This window comes from Typopeltis vanoorti, chromosome 3, assembly GCF_054136105.1.
Source record: "Typopeltis vanoorti isolate ZY-2024b chromosome 3, IOZ_Tvanoo_1.0, whole genome shotgun sequence".
NCBI lineage: Eukaryota > Metazoa > Arthropoda > Arachnida > Uropygi > Thelyphonidae > Typopeltis > Typopeltis vanoorti.
In genome coordinates, this window is record NC_143551.1 from 92,660,401 (window position 1) to 92,681,578 (window position 21,178).

General features: G+C 36.9%; 1 protein-coding gene across 1 annotated transcript in view; it reads right to left on the bottom strand.

Moving 5' to 3' along the window:
• LOC150108386 (cuticlin-6-like) overlaps positions 1-21,178 on the bottom strand; it is a 76,806-nt gene that overhangs the window by 20,906 nt on the left and 34,722 nt on the right. The window lies entirely within an intron of this gene.

Here is a 21,178-nt window from a genome sequence, read left to right on the forward strand (position 1 = left end):
GAGATATTTTACAATCTTCTTCTTTTAACATGACCACTGCACCATATGTTAGCCTGGTTGACCGCCTGGATAGCATATACGCCTTCTGAAAGGCTAAACTCGAATCCCACCGTGGTATAGATATCTTTGAATGTATTTAGGTGATAGGCAATTTTCATAACTTTGAAATATTTGGCTTCTAGCACAGATTTCCTGGATTATCCAATTATCTCACCCTTACTTCACCAACGGCACTAAATTATAGGTTTTCAAATTTTCATGGAAAGGACTGATATAAAAAATCATAATAATTTTTTAAGTGCAAGCTCATCATATTTTTTCATGTTATTTTACTGAAATCATGCCTTGATAGCATTTGCAGCCATGAGTTCGTTTCTAACTCTTGCCACAAAGCAGGAGGTATTGAGTTATCCAGAAGTAGTTGAATTATCTGCGGCTGATTATCCTTCCAGACGCTACAAGCAATCGAATCTATACCAGAAGAAAGAGCTTCAGATCTACCACAGTTGGGAAGATGCTACAGTCAGGCATAAACAGAGGCGTAGCTGGGGCGGGGGGGGAAGACGGTCCGTCCCGGGCGGCACTTGGAACCTTTTTGAACTTTTGCAGTTAATTCTAAAATACAGTCTCGAGAACTCAGTTCCAACTATTGTAATACTACTGCGAGTTTTCCTCACAATTGCTGCAAGTGTTGCTAGTTGTGAGAGGAGTTTTTCTAGATAAAATTGATTAAGAATTACCTACATTACTATGAAATAAACTTCGACAATCTCATCGACGATTTTCCTAACAGAAAAGCAAGAAAAATAACATTTCAGAATGTTGACATTAAAGTTTTACTTCAAAAATAAACATAGTGTCTCAATTTATTTTCTATACGTCGTTTAGACTTTTTGTAGTATTTTTGGTGTGTATTGAGAGGCGCGGGAAAAGCTGTAGCTACACCACGGGGCATAAGGTGTTCTCAGACATCCACGATGCTTACACTTGCCCATCCGATCGGAAAAATGAATTGTGTGATTCACTGTCCCATATCATGAATGTTTACAAGCCACTTACAATATTCTTCTTTATGCCAGTATGGGCTGCACTGTTCATTCTCACGTCTGATGTTTGGCTTGTGTGCAGCTGTCCTTCCATAGAAACGAAATTTCTGTGTCGTCCTTCGCTGTACCCTCTGGTCGCTTCATGTGAGGTTACTAGTGGTACTCTCGCATCGGCTGTTGATGTTGCCTACAGTTGATTTTGGGTAATATAGTTTTTTTTTTTTAAATGTCAGGAATAGATAGGCCGCTGATATGGCATCACGGATATGATAATGCCTCTTTCGAAGTCGACAAGTTATTGACATTAACTCCAAGTGTCGACTATACAAAGATGTATAGTAATTATATATTGGGTTTTGTTCTTTATCCAAGTGTTAGCAAACAAAGTTTGCGCCTGAAGTATTTGGACTTTCAGGACTGAAGGCAACTTGTGGTAAAGGTGGTATAAGTTCTCATCACTTGCCGTAGTATCTCGTACATAATGCTATGCATTAAGGGAAGGGCCACTACCCAAACCGGTTTCGACCTTTATTGAGGCGCTGTTTAAGTAAAGACCTCTCTAAAAATTAGGCGGTCCCCCAGACCACTCTCACTGATGAGACCTCAATAAAGGTCGAAACGGTCTGGGTAGTGGCCCTTCTCTAAATGCATTATACATGTCCTCAAGGAGATGCTTTGCATTATGGGAGATACTAAGGCAAGTGATGAGAACTTATACCACCTTTACCACGAGTTTCCCCAGTCCTGAAAGTACTTCAGGCGCAAACTTTGTTTGCTAACACTTGGATAAAGGATAAAACCCAATATACATACGATACACCCAATGTATAATTAGTAGCACAGTCAAGTGAAAAAACGTCTATGAAGTATAGTAGACTCTAGGGATATACTGTTTCTTTATATAGCATTTCTTTATTTATCAGTATGTTTCATTCTTACACATAATATATCTAGGTTCCCCCATTCATCTTACAGATTTAATGCTAGAGACAAATAAATCTATTAAAAGCCTTTTATTCTCCAAAGGGAGTAGGTGAAGCCGTTTAAGCTTATTTAACTATCTAACCTTTGGAAACTGAGGGGCATTCAATTTTCACCCTTAGCCAATCAGAGGTAGCTGGCCCAAAATATCAACGATGTTAAAAGGCATCCGATGAAGAGAGTACGGTAAACACTTGTGTTATCTCGTAGTTCCTTACCTTAACACACTATATTTAAGAGATCTTTAGCATATAAGAAATTACTTGCATTAAATAAATAATATATTTTATCCAAATACGAGTATCTTTGTTTCAAAACGCTTGTGGTGTATTATCCATAGCGTAGTCAAGTCCACGTACTATCTTTACCTATTGTAGTCATTACTATCAATCATAGGTCCATTGAACACAAAGAGAAAACTATAAAGAACTTGTTGATCTTATCGTTGAGGTTTTTTTATGAGCTGCTTAATTAACCAGAAATATAAAGAATGGGAAGTGCTTCAAAAACTGACACACTCGACCTTAATATGCTCGGTATTAGCCTTGAGCTGTGTGAACAGTGTCACAAAAGAGGTGTAAACAATAAGTTATGGTTACTGGAGATCAACCTTTGACGATGTTGTCAGTAGCAACAACTCATCCATCAGACCACGAAAGACAGTGGATGACAGCGATTGAATCACAGAGTTGGCTCATGCGGAGAACTTCGAGTTTTCTTTTTTGAAATTGACATTGATGTTTTGAATATAATACGAAAATAACTTATAGTAAGTGGTACGTGTGCGACCTAGAGTTTTGACGTCGTTTATCTTGTAAGGTTATCATTTATCCTTTCAGAGAGCGTATGTGCTATCCAGGCGGTCAACCAGGCCAACACATGGAGCGGTGGTCATGTTGAAAGAAGAATGATTGTAAATTCTCCACCCCCCAACTACACACACACACACACACACACACACACACACACACACACACACACACACACACACACACACACACACACACACACACACACACTACTTAATGAGTAGTAATGCTTTGTGGCTAAAACAAAAAAATAGGATATATGAATAGAATTATCGGTATGAAAAAATAGGAATAAACTAAGGAAAATAACTTATAGTAAGTGGTACGTGTGCGACCTAGAGTTTTGACGTCGTTTATCTTGTAAGGTTATCATTTAGCCTTTCAGAGAGCGTATGTGCTATCCAGGCGGTCAACCAGGCCAACACATGGAGCGGTGGTCATGTTGAAAGAAGAATGATTGTAAATTCTCCACCCCCCAACTACACACACACACACACACACACACACACACACACACACACACACACACACACACTACTTAATGAGTAGTAATGCTTTGTGGCTAAAACAAAAAAATAGGATATATGAATAGAATTATCGGTATGAAAAAATAGGAATAAACTAAGGAAAATTAAAATCCGAAAAAGAAAAACAGTCATGTAAATTTGGTAAATACCTAAAGGTGAATAACACCTCTGTCTCAGAAAGAAAAAAATCGTAAATACCTATCCTAATGGTAGGATTTTTTTTCTGATAAATAAATCTAAAGCACTATAGAATACTATTTTTACTTTATACATTATGGAATAAAATATTTCATGCGAATCGCATAACTTTGTGGGAATTTAGGCCTCTTCTCGCGCGAAGACTGGTATGAATCAGAAACATTTTTTGAGTATTTTTATGGTATGAAATAATATTTACATTTTTTTCTCAACTCATTCTGCTGAACTTTTAGGTTTTATTTATTTATTCGTATGGAGTTTCCTCCCTTTTTCTCTCCCGTCCCTATTGGGGACGGGGTTTTGAGCCCCCCCCCCCCTCATGGGTGTTAAGTATTTATGGCTGTAGATCCATGTGTGTTCACGGGGCCGGTTTGCCTGCTTGCGGGATGAAAAACGCCAGATAAACTGGCGGAAAAAACCCTACTGCCCGCGCCCCAAACCGGCTAACTTCATAGGCTAACTTGGCTATGGCAGATCCTCAAATTCCTCACGTCTTCGACGGGAATCGAACCTGGGACACTCCTTCCACAGACAAACGTAACATCACCTAAAAGTTGCCCGCGCGGTTAGCCTAGAGGCTAACCGCGCGGACAACTTTAATTCTTAATCCGAAAGTTTTAAATTTTCGGATTAAGAACATTATAATGTGTATTCATTTTTACCATCATTACTATAATGCAAGCTTATTATGCTGAGCTTTTGCCTAACCTGTCATTAACAGTTTTTGTTCATTTCTAGTGAAGACTTTTGTAATTAATCATTATGGATTATGGTCTTCACAAAAGGGAGAGCGAAAAGATTAAATGTTTATTTCAGCGATCCTGGGTGGATCAACGTCTTTTCACTACCTAGGTTGCTAGTTTGCCTTCTATCATATGAAAAGGTCATATCATATTGTAAAGGTTAAAAGATCTAACCAAATTTGTGTGATGTTTTAATACTTTCTTATTATCATATTTTAAGAATTATAATACATTTTTCAACTAGTATTTTGACACATTTTCAAAATTAATAGTAATGTATACTGATTTTTCACGTGATGCTTTCAAATTTTTTCAGAAAAAAAAAAAAAAATTAGAATAATAATCTGGAAACTCTGCTCCAGACACCAAAACATTGTACCCTTCCAAGCTACCTCACACGTTTACTAGCAGATGGTGAAAATTATCTTCACTTAAAGACACTCGTTTTATCCTTACATAAACAGCATGCAATGTTTTAATGAACGATTTCTTACATACGAGTAATATAGAAACATGAGCCTTCTGACATCTCGAGGAATTTAATTTTACGACAGCGAACTTATTTATGTATATATTAAAGATATCCGGTATTAAATGGTAATTGGACATAATAACAGTTGCAAAGAATTAGTGAGGGGAGTTCTGCTAAAAAACTCACTTGCCATCCTGGTGGCCGAGTGGTAAGAATACCGCTTTCTAACCAACAGGCTGCAGGTTCGAATCCCACTGTGGGCATGGATGCTTGTGTTGTCTCTAGGTGATAGGTGAATTTCATCACCCCGTGTGAGACTACCTCCCTGCTTATTGGAGACCTGAAGTGGTTTGAAAAAGTTCCATGTTGGGTCGCTAGAGCAGGCTTTCGGGACTAGGTAAAAAAAGTAGTTAAAATACAATTATATACATAAAATTGATAAAAATAGAAAAAAATCCTTACCTCACCCACTACAAAATGTACTATAGGTATGCAAATAACTTTCCTGGGTGGAAGCAACATAAAAAAAAAAGTGGACGTTTCAGCCGTACTCTAATTATGTTCCAGTTTCTTCCATAATTGTTCTGTCGGATTCTGGTTGGACTTCTGTGCTGGCTACTGCATGATGTCTGAAGATTATTATTATTTTTTTTTTTTGCTAATAGGTATTTACAATCGTACATTCTATATATGTGGTATACGGGGGATGTGAGTCTGCAAAATTTAAGGTAACTAGTGGTGTACCACAAGAATCAGCTTGGTCCACTGTTATTCAGTCTGTACATTAATGATATCGGGAAAGATTTGACAAGCGACATACAGCTATTTGCTGATGATGCAAAATTTTAGGTAGGGTATTCAGGAATGCTATTGATATGCAGTACTTGCAGAGTTATTTGAATTGGCTGAAATTGTGGGCATGAGAGAATGAGTATCAGTTCAATGTCAGTAAATGTAAAGTCATTCACTTAGGCGTCATTAGATATCCAATGTCGTATTATTTTGTGGTATTATTAGGCTAGAAGAAACTGATGAGGCTAGGGATCTTGGAGTGTTAGTAGATAGGAAGATGAAGTTCAGGGGCCATGTGGCAAAGATTGCAAATACAACTCAAAAGATCATTGCAATGCTGAAACGGACGTTCACATGTAAAGATAAGGATGTTATTTTGTCTCTTTACAAGGCTTTGATAAGACCTCACTTGAACTATTGTGCGCAGGTCTGGTCTCCTGTTTCTGTTGTGATTCTGATATATTGGAGAGAAAGAGAGAGAGAGAGAGAGAGTGCAAAGGAGAGTGTTAAAAATGATATCAGGATTGTGGAATACTGATTATGAAGACAGATTGAGAATTTGTAGACTGCAGAGACTGACAAATAGGAGAAAGATGGGTGATATGATTGAGACTTAAAAACTTCTGAAAGGGTCATACAGGATTGGATTTCAATTGATGGAAATTTTTCGATTTATGGAGGGAGGGAAAGGACGAGAGGGCATCCTTGGAAGCTGAGAATGAAAGCCGCTAAGAAGGGAGGTAAGGACTAGATTTTTCTCTCATAGGGTGGTGCGTGCTTGGAATGGATTCCCATTGGATATTGTGAGTGCAAGCAGTGTGAATGAATGCATGAATAAATATGACAGCTGGTGTGTGTAGTATGTGGCCTCCCTCGATGAGTCTCTGACTCCCTGGAGGTCTCTCTTTTTTTTTAATAATAATAATATATTTATTGATTTCTAAAATATTTATACATACAATAAACATCTTGTGTGACATTGCATCTTATAATTTTACAGAGTTCAGCACTAAGTGCTGCAATTCCTACATTGGATTTCAATTAAAATTTTTAATAATACTTTTTTGCATTTATATTATGTATTTACAACACATGTTCTTCTTTAACAATGAAGATTATACAGAATTTTTTGTATAATTTTATTTTATTTTATTTTTATTTTATTTATTTATTTATTTATTTTTAAGTTTGAGAAAGAATGATTATACATACAAATTTCTGCATTTGCTTATAAGGCTAGCTTATAGATGAGTGAGGCAAGTTAATCCCACCTACTTCGAAGCTTCGGTTAGCTTTTATGAAGAGAGTGGGATTTAGCCTTCACTATTTGTGTTGTTGCTACTGTTTATGTATGGGATGTAGGCATTGGATGCTAGTGATTTGTGATGTGTATATTAGTGCTAATGGTTTCTTAACTTTGTTGGTATATTTTCCAGGGTTCGTTTTTTAATGTTCTGTAGTTATCTACGTGTTTTAACTTTCTTGGTAAGTTGTTGAGTTGCGTGGGTATCTGATGTGATCTCACAAAAGAACCGTATGAGTTGTTGAAGGGTGTGTGGATGTAGAGAGTTGTTGTAGGTCGTGTTATACTATTTGTGTCTCTGTTATTTCGATAGATGATATTGAAGTAATTCCTTGTTAATGTCATGTAGTGTTTCAGGTTTTTAATGCTCAGAATTCTGTGTATCGCCATGTGCTTCTCGGATATTGGTTGTTGCGTGTAAGGTGTCCAGATCACTGTTGACACGATTTTCCTGTGTAGTGTTTCTAATTTTGTTAGGTGGCTGTTTGATGTATTTGTATAGACTGTTATTTCGTATCTGAGTAGGGATTCGCAGATACCGTGATATAGGAGTTTGTTATGTTGGGTGGAATAATGTCTTTAACTTTGAAGAGTTTTGCTGCGATGATCCGGAGTTTGGTGTGTAGGTATTCTATATGTTTTGTCCATTTAAGGTGGGAATCTATATAGAGACCGAGGTATTTTGCGTGTATTACAGATTTGATTTCGGAACATTGGCAGGTATTTTTGTTGTTAATGCAGCGGTATGTGTGACAATGTATCGATAGTGATGCAGGGCATATGACTCTTGGGTTGTGTATTATCAACATCTGTGTTTTGGTGGCGTTGATTAGAATTGCGTTTTGGTGGAAGTATGTTGTGATTTCGTTTAGGTATTGTTGTGCTTTGCAGAGAGCTGTGTTAATGTCTGTGTGGATTGCTAGTAGTGCAGTGTCATCTTATTTGACTTCTTATGGATATGTTATGAACATCGTTAATGTATATGTTGAATAGAGTGGGTGATAATATGGCACCTTGAGGTACACCGTGTTTTACTTGTATACTCCGACTGTGACATGTACCTATTTTTGTTACTTGTGTTCTGTTTGAGAGGTAGTTCTTGAACCATGTATGCAGTGTTCCTCTTATACCTATTGAGTATAGTTTGGTGAGTAGTATGCCATGTTCAAGTGTGTCAAATGCTTTGGTTAAGTCCAGCAGTATAAGGACGGCGTACTTGTTTTTGTCGAGAGCTTTGTTTATTGTGTCGGCGATGTCTTCTAATAAAGTAATGGTACTTTTTGTTTTCTGAAAGCCGTATTGGTTTTGTGAGATGATGTTGTACTTCTGTAAATAGTTCTGTAGTCTGGTATGTGTTATTTTTTCTAGAATTTTTGAGATGACTGATAGTGTAGCTATTGGTCTGTAGTTCTGAGTATCGTTTCTTTTGCCGTGTTTGTATATTGGCGTAATTACTGCAGTTTTTAGTTGTTGTGGAATAATGTCTGTGTCGAATATTATGTTCACGGGTTTCAAAAGTATTGGATTTATTTGTTCAAAGTGTGTTATAAGGTCTGTGAGTCTTATTTTGTCTATTCCTGGAGTGGTCTTTGGTTTTAGTTGTAGGATTGCTTCTTTCAGTTCCTGTTTTGTTATGGGTGGAAAATACATCGTTTGTTGTTGACTTTGTGTTGGTAGTTTTTTGTTGATCGTTGGTAGTTTGTCTTTTTTGAGTTGTGTGATGTTGTTTGTGAAAGCATGGTTGAATGAGTCTGCTAGTTCCTCTTGGTTTGTGTCCTGACCGAAGCTTTTTGCAATAAAATCTTGTGCTGAAATTTTCTTTTTTCGGGTTACTAATTCGTTGAGTGTAGCCTATGTTTGCTTAATGTTGTCGTTATATTCCATGAATTTTTGGAAGTAGTAGCGTCTTTTTGCCCTACGAATTTTTTTGTTAGTGTATTTCTTGTGTTTTTGTATAAGGTTTGTAAATGTGTGTTACTGGGTGACTTTTTAAGTTTTTTCTATAGATTTTCTTTTTCAGTAATAGTATTTAGTATGTCGTCATTTATCCATGGATTGTTGTCTGTTTGTCGCCTCGTTTGTGTAGGTTTTGTTGCTTTTTTGTATATTTCTGTGAACTTTAGTTGAAAATTCTCGTATAATGTTACAGGATCATTTATTTTAAGTAGGGAGTTCCAGTCTGTATTTTTTACTTGGTTATCGACAATGCTCTTTAGTATGATCGAGTTTTGTCGACGTCTGTGGTGGTGGTAGTGGTGGGAGGGGGGGGGGGGTAGGAAACGTAATAAACGAAGTTTTATTACGTTTCCTACCCCCTATTACGTTACGTTTAAAACGAAGTCTTAATAATAATAATAATAATGACCCTGTCACAACAGGACCTAGCCAACATGATTCTTTGTCGACAGTGGACTTAATCCATACCAAGAGAAGCAACTTTGCATTGACACTCAAACACACTCACTGGACTGAAAGTGTAGTGTGACTCAGGAGTGATTTCCTTTGTTCCAGTTGATTACTGTATATCCTTAAAACTGCATCTATCGATGTGTTTTGAAAATATTTGGAACTGTGCGACTGCTCGCTTATCCAGACACAGATTATTTCTATTTCTAGGATTTGATGTCAAAATGAGATAGCCAGTTTACAAAGGAGAAGTAGCGTCCTTTCAGTATTGTAGTCATATCTTGTTGTACTTTGAATTCAGTGTCACTCGTGGACTTCATTCTTTTTTTTAATATATTCGAACTGTGGTCTTAAATGCTATGCAATAGCCTCGTGTAGCCATTGTCCCTAAATGATATCCGACTACCATTAGTCACTGGAAGTCTGTTGACTTTTTCCATCGTGTCTTTCCAAATAGCAATCGCAGATCTCCTTTATAGGGTATATCCAGCCTGTAACTGGAAGAATGTGTCCATGACTTTCGGTAGAATAATGTATTAACGCTATTTTCTTCTAAAAAGACAATCGTATTATTGTAAGGATATCGTTGTTACAATCAGCAACCGGCTAGCGAGACAGTGTTTACCTTCTTAGCCAAGTCGATAAAAGCAAGTTGGAGACGGTGCATGTTTATTTCAGCTATGTTCCAATAGCATATATGACGTTCTACTGATCACGATTATAATATCCTATGGTATTGAAATACATCTGGTCTTCATTTTGAACGTTTTTTTATATCTTTTACAGTCCGTTCATAAATATCAATGTTTAGTACCACATTCCAATGCGAGTGTTCTGTGAGCTTACGTGGCTTACCCAAAGGCTCTAATAAGATCCTACAAAGATTATTTACTTATTAAACTTATGTGTTGGTTATGCATCTTAATAAAATAATTTTGATGGCTTATTAGCAATACAACAGGTAACAAGAAAATTCAATATATATATATATATATATATATATTGAATTTTCTTGTATATATATATATATATATACATATATTGAATTTCTTTACCTTCTTATGTCGTTAATAATCCGGCAAAAGTCATTGTTTAAGACTATTTGACGGGTTCTCGGGATCGCATGGGAGGGGGGGGGGGGCATCGAAAGATTATTGCGGGATGACGAAAAATTATAGTCATCCTGTTGTGAAAATTAATTAGCAGTCTGTAAACCAGCTGAAATGCGTAAAGTAACTTACAAGTCAATCAAAATGGATTTAAATGGATTTAAGAAGCACTCATGATCATTTATTCTTTAACATCCATATCAACACAGTGTATGTGACTTAAAATGTTGGTTCCGAAGTGGGGGGGGGGGGGTTTGTTCTTCTTCTTAAGAGAAAGTAGAAAACTTTCATCAGCTAAAAAATGCATGACACAAAAAGCAACCGAAAGATTCCCTCAATATAGAATGCCTTAGAAACTAGCATTTTTCCTACTTTACAGGTTAACATTATTATGGACAACATCATTCCAGATGCATTAGTGGTGTCCACTAATTGTTTTTCGGTGCTGAGAACCTCGGGTAAGTGTGTTAGTCGATTATGACACGATTGCTATTTCCAGGTACATTTTTGTAAGATATTGTGCTGTAGTTGTAGGATATTCTTTTGCAAGATCGGTGACCTCGCTAGTACTGCATAAGCGATTTAGAATATAATGTGGATAAAAAATATGCGTGTGCTAGTAAGCAAAAAATTTTATTTACCACTTTGTTTACTCAAGGTTATGCAGAAAAAAAAGGAAAAACAAGACATTATTCGGTTAAGTGTTGTGTGATTACGTGCGAAGACTTGGATTTTTTAAAATCGACAACACAACGCAAAATTATGAGTTCTTGAGTCACTCAAATTTATTCTTATTATTTTTTGGAATGTAAAGGTTACTTGCACGGATCAAATAGTACAAAACGGACAAAATGCAGCCGCAGTCGCAGGGATTGTACTCATAACAATCCGCTTGATCTTAGGGGTGAAGGATAGCAATTAAAGGTTTGGCTACACAAACGAGGCCGTCATGTTTCGTGTGGCTGGCATTAAACAGGAACGTACAGCTGTCAAAGAAGTTGTATTCAGAGTAAATCCCACCCGTATAACAAACCTCAGGTATTCGACCCATAAAGTCTGTATTCACGAACAACTGATGTTAATCCCACGCACTTGTTGTACAATGTTGTGGATCTGAAGAATCCGTTTATAGCCAGTCACGAGACTCACATACTTGAGAAATATTACCCTGCCTTAAAGAAACGAACCGATATTCATAGCTTTTGTGATCGATCATGTGTGAGACAGTTGAGAAATGCCCTCCCCCAGAAAAACGAGTATAGTCACTAGGGGTATTTTGTTTGACCCCCGTTTCTTGTCTTCCCATTTCTTTCTTACTTTTTTATAAACTAAATATAGTATTTTCAATTTGGAAAACCGAAATTTTAACATATGCATTGCTCAGATTATTAACAAAGTCTACTCTACATCCCTGGAAGTTACGAAAGGAAACTGTGAGAAAGAGGGTGAGGAGTGGTTTCTTTGCATGGAGGGTGGTTGAACCATGGAATGCATTGCCTGATGGAGTGGTGAGAGCGAGAACGGTCAATGCATAAAGGAGTGGTATGATGGACTGTATTTCCTAGGAGGGACCTCCCACGAAGAGTCTTTTGACTCCATGGAGGCCTGAATAATAATAATAATAATAATAATAATAATAATAAAAACATCATTTCTTAATTATGATTTTCCATTCTGAAAATCTATTCAGTGTTATTGTTACTGTTGTAAATTCTTAATGGGAAATGACACAGCAAATTAAACCTTTTTTTATTTCCCCCCCCCCCCCAAAAAAAGCTATTTATTGCCAAATATCAATTGTCGAAACTGATCTGAATAATAAAAATTCCCATATGTAATAACAATGCTTATTCAACACACAGAACAATGCAAATTTCATCTTAACTTGCATGTAGATCAGATGAACAAGCAGACATGTTATTAATCTGTTGCAAGTAATTCAGTGAAGATGCTACGAAGTGTACTTGTAGACAATAGCAGCTAGATAGCCAAAATATGCCAAAAGATGGCGTCGTTCAATTAGATAACGCAACTAAGACTCGAGAAGAAAGAACTCCAGTGGGAATTATCACCGGATATTGTTTGCAAATTTGTGGTAACCAGAAATATTCCACAGTTATTCAGAACTGGACATCCATCGACAGTATTTAAGAAGCACAGTTCGAAGAACTGTATGTGTCATTAAGGACACGAGGACGTTTCGAAACCTCTGAATATATTTATAACTTTTCAAGTGAGACTGATTTAGTTAGTTTGATATGGAAGTAGGCGGACTTTGGTCCTCTTAAAACGGAATAATTAAAGTGCGTTGAAAGGGTGCTCAGTTATTGTGGTGTAAATGTTATCTTTCTAAGATTGTTTAGTGTTGCTATTCAAGGTTATGCTTTTCACGATTAAAATTTCAAACAAAATTTATTCTCTCGCGCGCTAATGGCTTCCATTTTGCTATTTCAGTATTTTATGGATATCTTAACAAAGAGGGGAGAAAAAAGAAGTTATTATTATTATTATTATTCGTGACACCTCCAAGGAGTTCGAAGACTCATCGCGGGAGGACACCTACAACTGTCTCAACCACTACACCGAACCTCTACTACGAATCATCTCTATCAACGCCATCTACCGCCCACCTCCACCACAACTAGTATTTTATGTCTGTAAATTGCGTGTGTTCTGAAGGGCCGATTTGTCTGTATGCAGGATGAAAAACCCGAGTTTCCGGGAGAAAAAACCCTGCTACCTCCGTATGAGATCGGCTAACTCACCTTCGATTGAAATCGTCCAGATAAAGATTCCTCCCGTCGCGACGAGAATCGAACTTATGCCTATTCCAATCGAAGGGCGCAGTGTACCGTTGTTCTTCCAATTGCGCTACGGAGGCGCTTAACTCCGGATGTTTTATTAAGAAAAAAAAAAAAGATCTGTTACTGACGAAAATCAATAACAGATTAAAAAAAATTAAAACTGGTAATAAGCAAAAGAAAAATAGAAGTAGCAGTAGAACTACGATTAAGTTTATCGAAGCAAACGAAATTCAACCAAACAAACTCTCTCGTCACCTCGGCCTCCATATATTAACTTGAGCTTTTTAAGTCTACTGAGATGAACTCAAACTAACCTAGCCAAACAATAAACTAATGTAATAAGGGTAAAATAACGAAAAGGTCAACAAAGAGAATTATAATCAAGACCTGTTTTATAATGAAAGAATATAACACCCTACTCACTTATCTTATCTTATCAGTCACTCGCATGAACAGCAACAAAAGATGGTCTATGAACAGATTTTTGAGGAGTATACAGTGCTTCTAGTTTTCCTCTTCCATGCAACAGAATATTCTTTGAATACAATTAGTATGGGTTCGAATCCCGTATAAGAGTCCAAGAACCCAACTAACTTTCTTCAGAGTAAAAAAAAAAAAACCGTTATCCAGTGCGCTACCATGCTATCAACAGACACCACGCCACCACTAAAAATAAAATAAAAAAAAACATTATAAAGTTTTTTTTTCATCCGAAGTGGGTTAGCCGGTCTCATGGGAAATGGAAACTTGGGTTTTTCATTAGGAAAAAAAAAAGCCAGAAGAACAAACGAAACTTACAGATATAACAACACACTGGCCTTAGCCTAAGTCGTTTAGTTCTGAAGTAATCTCAAACAACCACAACACTTAAGCAATCTCCTCCCCCCACCAAAAAAAAAAAAGGAATATTTACATTATAAGAATTGAAAGCCCTTTTAACGAACATTACAACTGAGGAAGAAAGAAATACAGTTAATGTGTTAACATTAAGACTATAGCTTTATAGCTTTATCTCCCCCTGTCCTGTCAAGTGTCATCTCCATCCAGGAGGATCTCTACACCTGAGATCAATAATGTGAGTAGAAGATAGTGAGGCTTCAATGCCTTCCATCTTTCCGTTAGTATTCTATGTCTGCAGATATGTGTTTACTGGGCCTGTTTGCATGTTCTGAGGGAATAAAACACCCGAGTTTCCAAGAAAAAAAAACTCCATCTCCGTATGAGACCGGATAACTCACTATTTTATTGAAAAGATTAAAAAATGTTCCTCTCGTCATAGTTTGGATTCAAACCCGGGTCATTCCAAAGGGCTAGTCTATACCAACTCAGCTACGGAGGCTCCTAGCCCTCCTATCAGATGGGGAGGGCCCCATCTGATATGAACTACGTCACTTAGTGAACAGTGAAGGCACTAGAAATTAAAGCACATTGCCAGCCTGCGAAGAGTTATCTTAAACAAAAAATAATAAAAGAATGGAGGGATAAACAGTATCATTCAATAAACTGAACATCTAAACGACGTATCTTTGAAAAATATTAAATAAGTTTGTCACGTTATTTTTCACACAACGACCTCACAGGAATTAGAAGAACTTGGGTAGTCTTGCCTATATATTTTGCATTTTTCTTACATGTTCTGAGTATTCTGAACGCTTTCTGATGTTCAGATTTCTCCTTCATATCTTTATCATGAAAAAGTTTCCCCCCCCCATCATGTGCTGACATCGATTTTCATTATTTTAGTGCATCAGGGAAGCTACTGATCGACTCTTCCTTAATAACTGATCTTTTTGTGCTCTCATGGCAGAATATCATTGAACTAATGATAAAGGTTAAAAGGTTCTCAGTAAGCTAAATTAAAAATCCATTGTTAACGCACAAATATATTTTAAACACTTACTGAGAAACCAGGAAAAAGTGACCATATTATTTTAACGATATTGCTTAAATTAGAATGAGGATCACTTATTCTAATTCAAGCAGCATGGTATATTGATTTAAAGCAAGAAAAATGTAACTTATTTTAATTAAATGTTAACTAAAATCCCGTTAACGCTAATAGCAATTAATGTTAATGGACTGCTAAAATAAACTGAAAAGTAGCGTCTAAAATAACTATGCACATATATTGTGGCTGACTGAATAGGCATCATGAAACACACACACACACACACACACACACACACACACACACACACACACACACACACACACACACACACACACACACACGCACAAAGATGCAAATTGATAACCCAATGGGTAATTACGGTCGAAAGTAGGCTTCCTGTCACAAATTTACCAGTCATCTGAAGAATGTGCTGTAGTTTACCTTGATAGAAAAACCAGTGAAGTGGTCATCATTTTTTATTGCCTGTGAAAATATTGCATGTGTATGTCCATTATGATGCACGACCACTCGAACATTAATTTTTAATGATATTTGTTAAGCAGCCTGGTTTAATACATTGCACGCACTCAAATTCCTTGGAACAGATAAAAGTTTCCTGCCAATTGGGTTGGTGCCAGAAAATAACGGAATACCCACGTAGAGGACGACACAAAGCTCGATTATGAATTCATATCAGGAAGTTTATAAGTTGATTAATAAAATGTTGTGCATTAATTGTAAATACGTCAAATGACTAGATTTAAGGCGGCCATGTCTGCGGCTTCTTGGAAACTTGCAGGGGAAACAATTCAGGTTGAATGAAGAATACGTTGTCTCAAATGGATGCATGATTCAAAGTTCCAAGGAGTCAAGTGGGTTGACTTGACTGCTGATCAGTAAGTCCAAATGGACAGGAAAAATCAGTTAGGAGTTTCAAAATTAGGAGAGCAAAGTCCGAATCTTCGTAGGTTGAAATTATAAGCTTAACCTACGAAGATTCTGCAATTAGATTATAATCGGTTATCTGCAGTTATAATCTCAACCTGAAGTTAAATTATAATCTAACGATTCCTTCAGTCCATCTTTTGTAGCGAATCCGATATAGTTTTCCTAGTTCTGGCAGAAACAAAGGCAAGAATAATCAAGTGTGCTTGGTTTTCATAGTTATCATTGTACTTTCTTCTAAATTCACTTCTCCTTAGACATAGTGCAGTCAAAAAATGAACGAAAGGAATACTAACATTGAGTAATAGATCCTTGTATTTTGTGTTCTGCTTTTTTTCCTGTTATGATGGCCTAAATTCTTACGAATGACTGAAATTATCTGCATTGACCTCATCGGTAAATATACGTCTAACTCCCTTGGATGAAACAACATATATGTCTTTTCGCTATTAACTCACAACGACCATTTAAGCAATGATAAATTGCACAACAATTTCTTTCATCTCTCCTCTTTGCCATCCCCCTTCAGAAAAACAAGTTGCCTCCTATGGAATCACTGGAGGAACACATTCACCTGTCGTTGCTGCATAGTGTGTGTATACATTATCCACGACTGCTGGAGATTAATACCCTGGCAGGTGTTGCTCTCCACCGGCAATTACCATCTCTTTGGAAGAAATTGCTTTTTTGGTATAAATCTTAGGCCTATTGGATTGCTATTCACCTGCCGTAGGAACAACAGTTTTGTTCAGTTGGCGCATTATTAGTGGGGAGGGAAAGGGACCGGGGGGGACTGCAGTAGGCACGAATATTTCTTTCGGGTATCTGAAGAAACCGGATGGCCCGAGGCATAGGTTCCGTCACTATTCAAACATAACTTCAAGTAGCAAAAGGCCGTCTTGTTTCATTTGAGACGTAATCGTTATGATTGATCGTTGCTGATGCGTAACATACAGGAAAGTTCAGACTCCAGCGTTTTCATTGGTCGTTTACGAGACCTCCCAACGTCAAGGCATATTTGAATACAGCGTTATTGATTAATCCATTTGCGAAATCATTCGAGGACTAATGGACATGAAAGATTTAGTATTTTTTTTATTAATGTGAGAATAATAAATTATCATACTTAACCTTGGAGAGAAGGGGTGTTGACAGAATGGGGGGGGGGCGGTGTAAGGACTGACTGCAAGCAATTGTTGACTCATTCACTAATAGGCGATTTGTTGATAAGCCTCATAGTAGTAATGTAAATAAAATGGTAAAATTCAATTAACAAAATATTTCTAATTAAGGATCCCAACAAAATTTGGATGCTACACCTGTAAAAAGTTAGGCGGATTCACTGTGTGTGAATTTCTGATTTTAATATTTCAAATGTTTCACATTTCTGCATCACAGGTTTACGACTTGCTGACATTTGATTGTGATATTTACATTCAACAAATAATCGCGAGGCTTCTATCACAGTTATTAGGACACAGCTTTTAGTTGAAGTGATGTAGAAGCGTCCCAACATGGGCTCCAGAAACTACATGCATTTTAATGTACGTTAAGTTAATCAGTCTCTAAAAGAGGCAGAAAGATTTCATTTAACAAACGAGACAACTTCATAGACTTAGTTGCCTCGACACAGTTCGAGCAACTGTAATGAATAACTAAATAGTTTTGCAGTTTAGCAAGACCTTTTCGGATAGTTCATATTACTGAAATATACAAAAAATTCGAATTTTAAAAATTTAACAACAGGAAGGTCAGCAATGAATTTTCTATTTATATGCGTTCAATCAGTGAGAATAAGAATAGGATAAAAAGCTTTTAATCAGTACAGAAATATATTTAAAAGAAATTGAAAAGATGCTTTAAAAGAAAGGTTTGCAACCAATGTGTGCTTGTACTCCCAGTAATTATATGGTGGTAAAATTTAGAACTTTGAGAGGCAGTTGGAAAGTACTGAAAATAATGCAGCAGAACATAACGGGCGCCGTAAAGAAATAATACTGTTAGATGAAAAGGCGAATTAGTAGATTAGATAACCATAACCAACAAATGTAATGGATATTGCAAATATAATAAAAGAACAGATTAATGGAAGACCAAAATAAAATCTTGGCCGTTTTGTGGAGCAGAGATTCACGCGATCTGTTAAAATGAAATAAACAATGTGGCAGCAGTGGACTAAAGATTACTGCTACTTCTGATGGTTGTCGTTGTTTTTGATGGTGGTGTGTTCGGTTGTAGTGTTCTATTTGCGTTAGGGTTTATTATTTAAATAAAAAAAAATAACATCCCAAATATAGTGATAAGATAAAGTAGTCATGAAACTTAAGAGTCACAGAAATTACCATAAGATTATGCAGGCGTCTTTGAAAATTGTTAAAACAAACAATAATAATAATAATAATAAGTCTCTGAAAGATGTCAGCTAGTTTTGCAATTGGGGAAAAAAAAGTAAAAATATCATTGCCATTTTCTTGGGAAATATCACGATTAAAAGTCAGTGAATTATTATGATTATTATTATTAAAAGAGTCATCTCTTAATGAAGAGTTCAAGTAGGCATTTAAATTCTTAATCATATGTAACGTACACACTTCAATAGTAAATTGTTCCATTTATTATTACGTGACACCTCCAGGGAGTCCAAAGACTCATCGAGGGAGGGCACCTGCTCTACAACTCTCTGTCTCCACCACTCATTCCACCAACTACACCAACGCCATCTACCACCCCTAGTATTTCCACAGACAATCACAAATATCCATGCCCACGGCCGCATTCGAACCCGCAGCCTTTTGGCTAGAGAGCGAATATGTGAACCACTCGGCTAACCAGGCCGGCAAAAAAAAAAAATGCTATTTCCCCAGGTGAAGCTCGAACTCACAACCACGGAATTACTCATAGTACTGTCTTATAAGTACCGCGCTCTAACGCCAAAAGAAAGTACTACCCCTTGCGGGACTAGAACCGAATCCGCAATAACCGGTTTAGGAGCCCCTGTACCCTTATCCATTAGGGTACAGGGGCTCATGTTACAAAGTGAGATTTTTAATCTTATATTCAAGGCAGGATATAAGATTGTCGAGACCATAAACTTTTAAGAAGCCCCTTCCCCTCTACTGAGTAAATTTTACTCGTAGTTGTAAGGGCTTTTTTCGGAGGCTCTTGCAATGATGCAAGTCCCTAAGATGGAGCTTGTCTATCTTATGTAAATGCCGCCACGACTCTTCTTGACAGTTCATTTCTTTCATAAGGACAATTCTGTACTGAATTATATTTTTATTATACATTTATTATATTATTTTTTACTCTTGCTCTACTTATATTGTTGTAAAACTCTAATTCTTCTAGACATTTTCCCGCTAGAATACGTAAACGTTACTTATTATCTTAGCGGCTGCATCCCCACACATTAAGTTCCGTAAAGTAAAATTTAAAACGAATAAAAAAATAACGGTACATTGCGCCCTTCGATTGGAATAGGCCTAAGTTCGATTCTCGTCGCGACGGGAGGAATCTTTATCTGGTCGATTTCAATCGAAGGTGAGTTAGCCGATCTCATATGGAGGTAGCAGGGTTTTTTCTCCCGGAAACTCGGGTTTTTCATCCCGCATACATACAAATCGGCCCTTCAGAACACACGCAATTTACAGACAAAAATTACTAGTTGTGGTGGTGTTGGAAGTGGGCGGTAGATGGCGTTGATGGAGATGATTCGTAGTAGAGGTTAGGTGTAGAGAGAATTGTAGATGTCCTCCCACGATGAGCCCTCGGACTCCTTGGAGGTATCAGGAATAATAATAATAATAATAATAATAATAACTTAGTCCGAGTTATGTGGTCATATGTTGTAACTGTCTTGTACATCTAGGTTCCGTACGGCACGCGCTGTAATAACGGTACCGATCAGACTGCGTTAACGGTTTACTACGTCATCCTCCAAAGCGTGAAAACCGTCTACTTCCTCGTGATGTAGTTTTATCTTATCTGAAGGTCAGAAAAACGTGGCCGCGACCTCTCACCCGCGCGTGCCTGTCAGACCTGTTATCTGGTTGCCAGGGGTAACGGGAATAACAAGTGAGTATGCTCATCTTCAGTTGCTTCATCAGAGAAAAACGAATGAGTCTTCATCGTTACGACCTATTAACGGTGTCAAGATCATAATTAACAGAGCCACCTAGTGGTGAAATATTAAAGAAAATATAGGTCGAAATTCCTACGGCAACGTAATTACGAAGTTTGATGTAGAAATAAAACTTTATGAAGGAATATGGACGGCTGATATTTTCAAGTCTTAGTGATAAAGACATTTGTAAGGCTGTTTCTATGGGAACACTCAATGGAAAGCTTAGGGTAAACTTTCATCAACTTCATATTCACCTTTAATATTACAAGTTAATCAGGACCGTAATTGCCGGTCAGAGACAAAGCCTTTTTTGTTTGTTTTTTGGCAATTTCCTACTTCAATTAAAACTTTTCAAATAATGATAAATTAATTAAATATTTGACAATTAAATTAAAGCTATACGTTCCTAATTAGAACCTCCTTAGCTCGGTCGTCTGTTCGACGATACCCTTTGATTGGAAAGAATTGGTTTTGAATCCCGTCTAGGACCTGAAGAACCTTCATCCGGTTTTATTATTATTATTATTATTATTATTATTATTATTATTATTATTATTATTATTATTATTACTGAAGGTGAGTTAGCCAGTATCGTACGGTGGGTGGGGTTTTTCCGAATCGGAAACTCAAATTTTTCATCTTTCAAAACAGGAAACCGACCAGACAAACACACGTAATACATACAAAGAAGACTACAGGAATACAGATAAATGACCTTATTCCGTCAGATGTAGTTTCGAAAGCTTGCATGATACGCGTAAGGTAAAACAAAACATGATCTTTCTACTAGTATAAATGAAACAAAATCAACAACGATTTTCAATGGACTCGAAAGCCAACCCTTGGCAAATTTCGTACACCAGACATATGTCATGTTTACCCAGAGGGGGGGCTTAAAGTAAGCCCTCAAGTTAATGAAATTGTTCACACGGATACAGACGCGCAGTCAAATCATATTTGATCATTTGTTGTTGCCATCTTGCAATTCAATACCTCAGTTGAAAAGATTAATAGAAAATGTTGCCATAT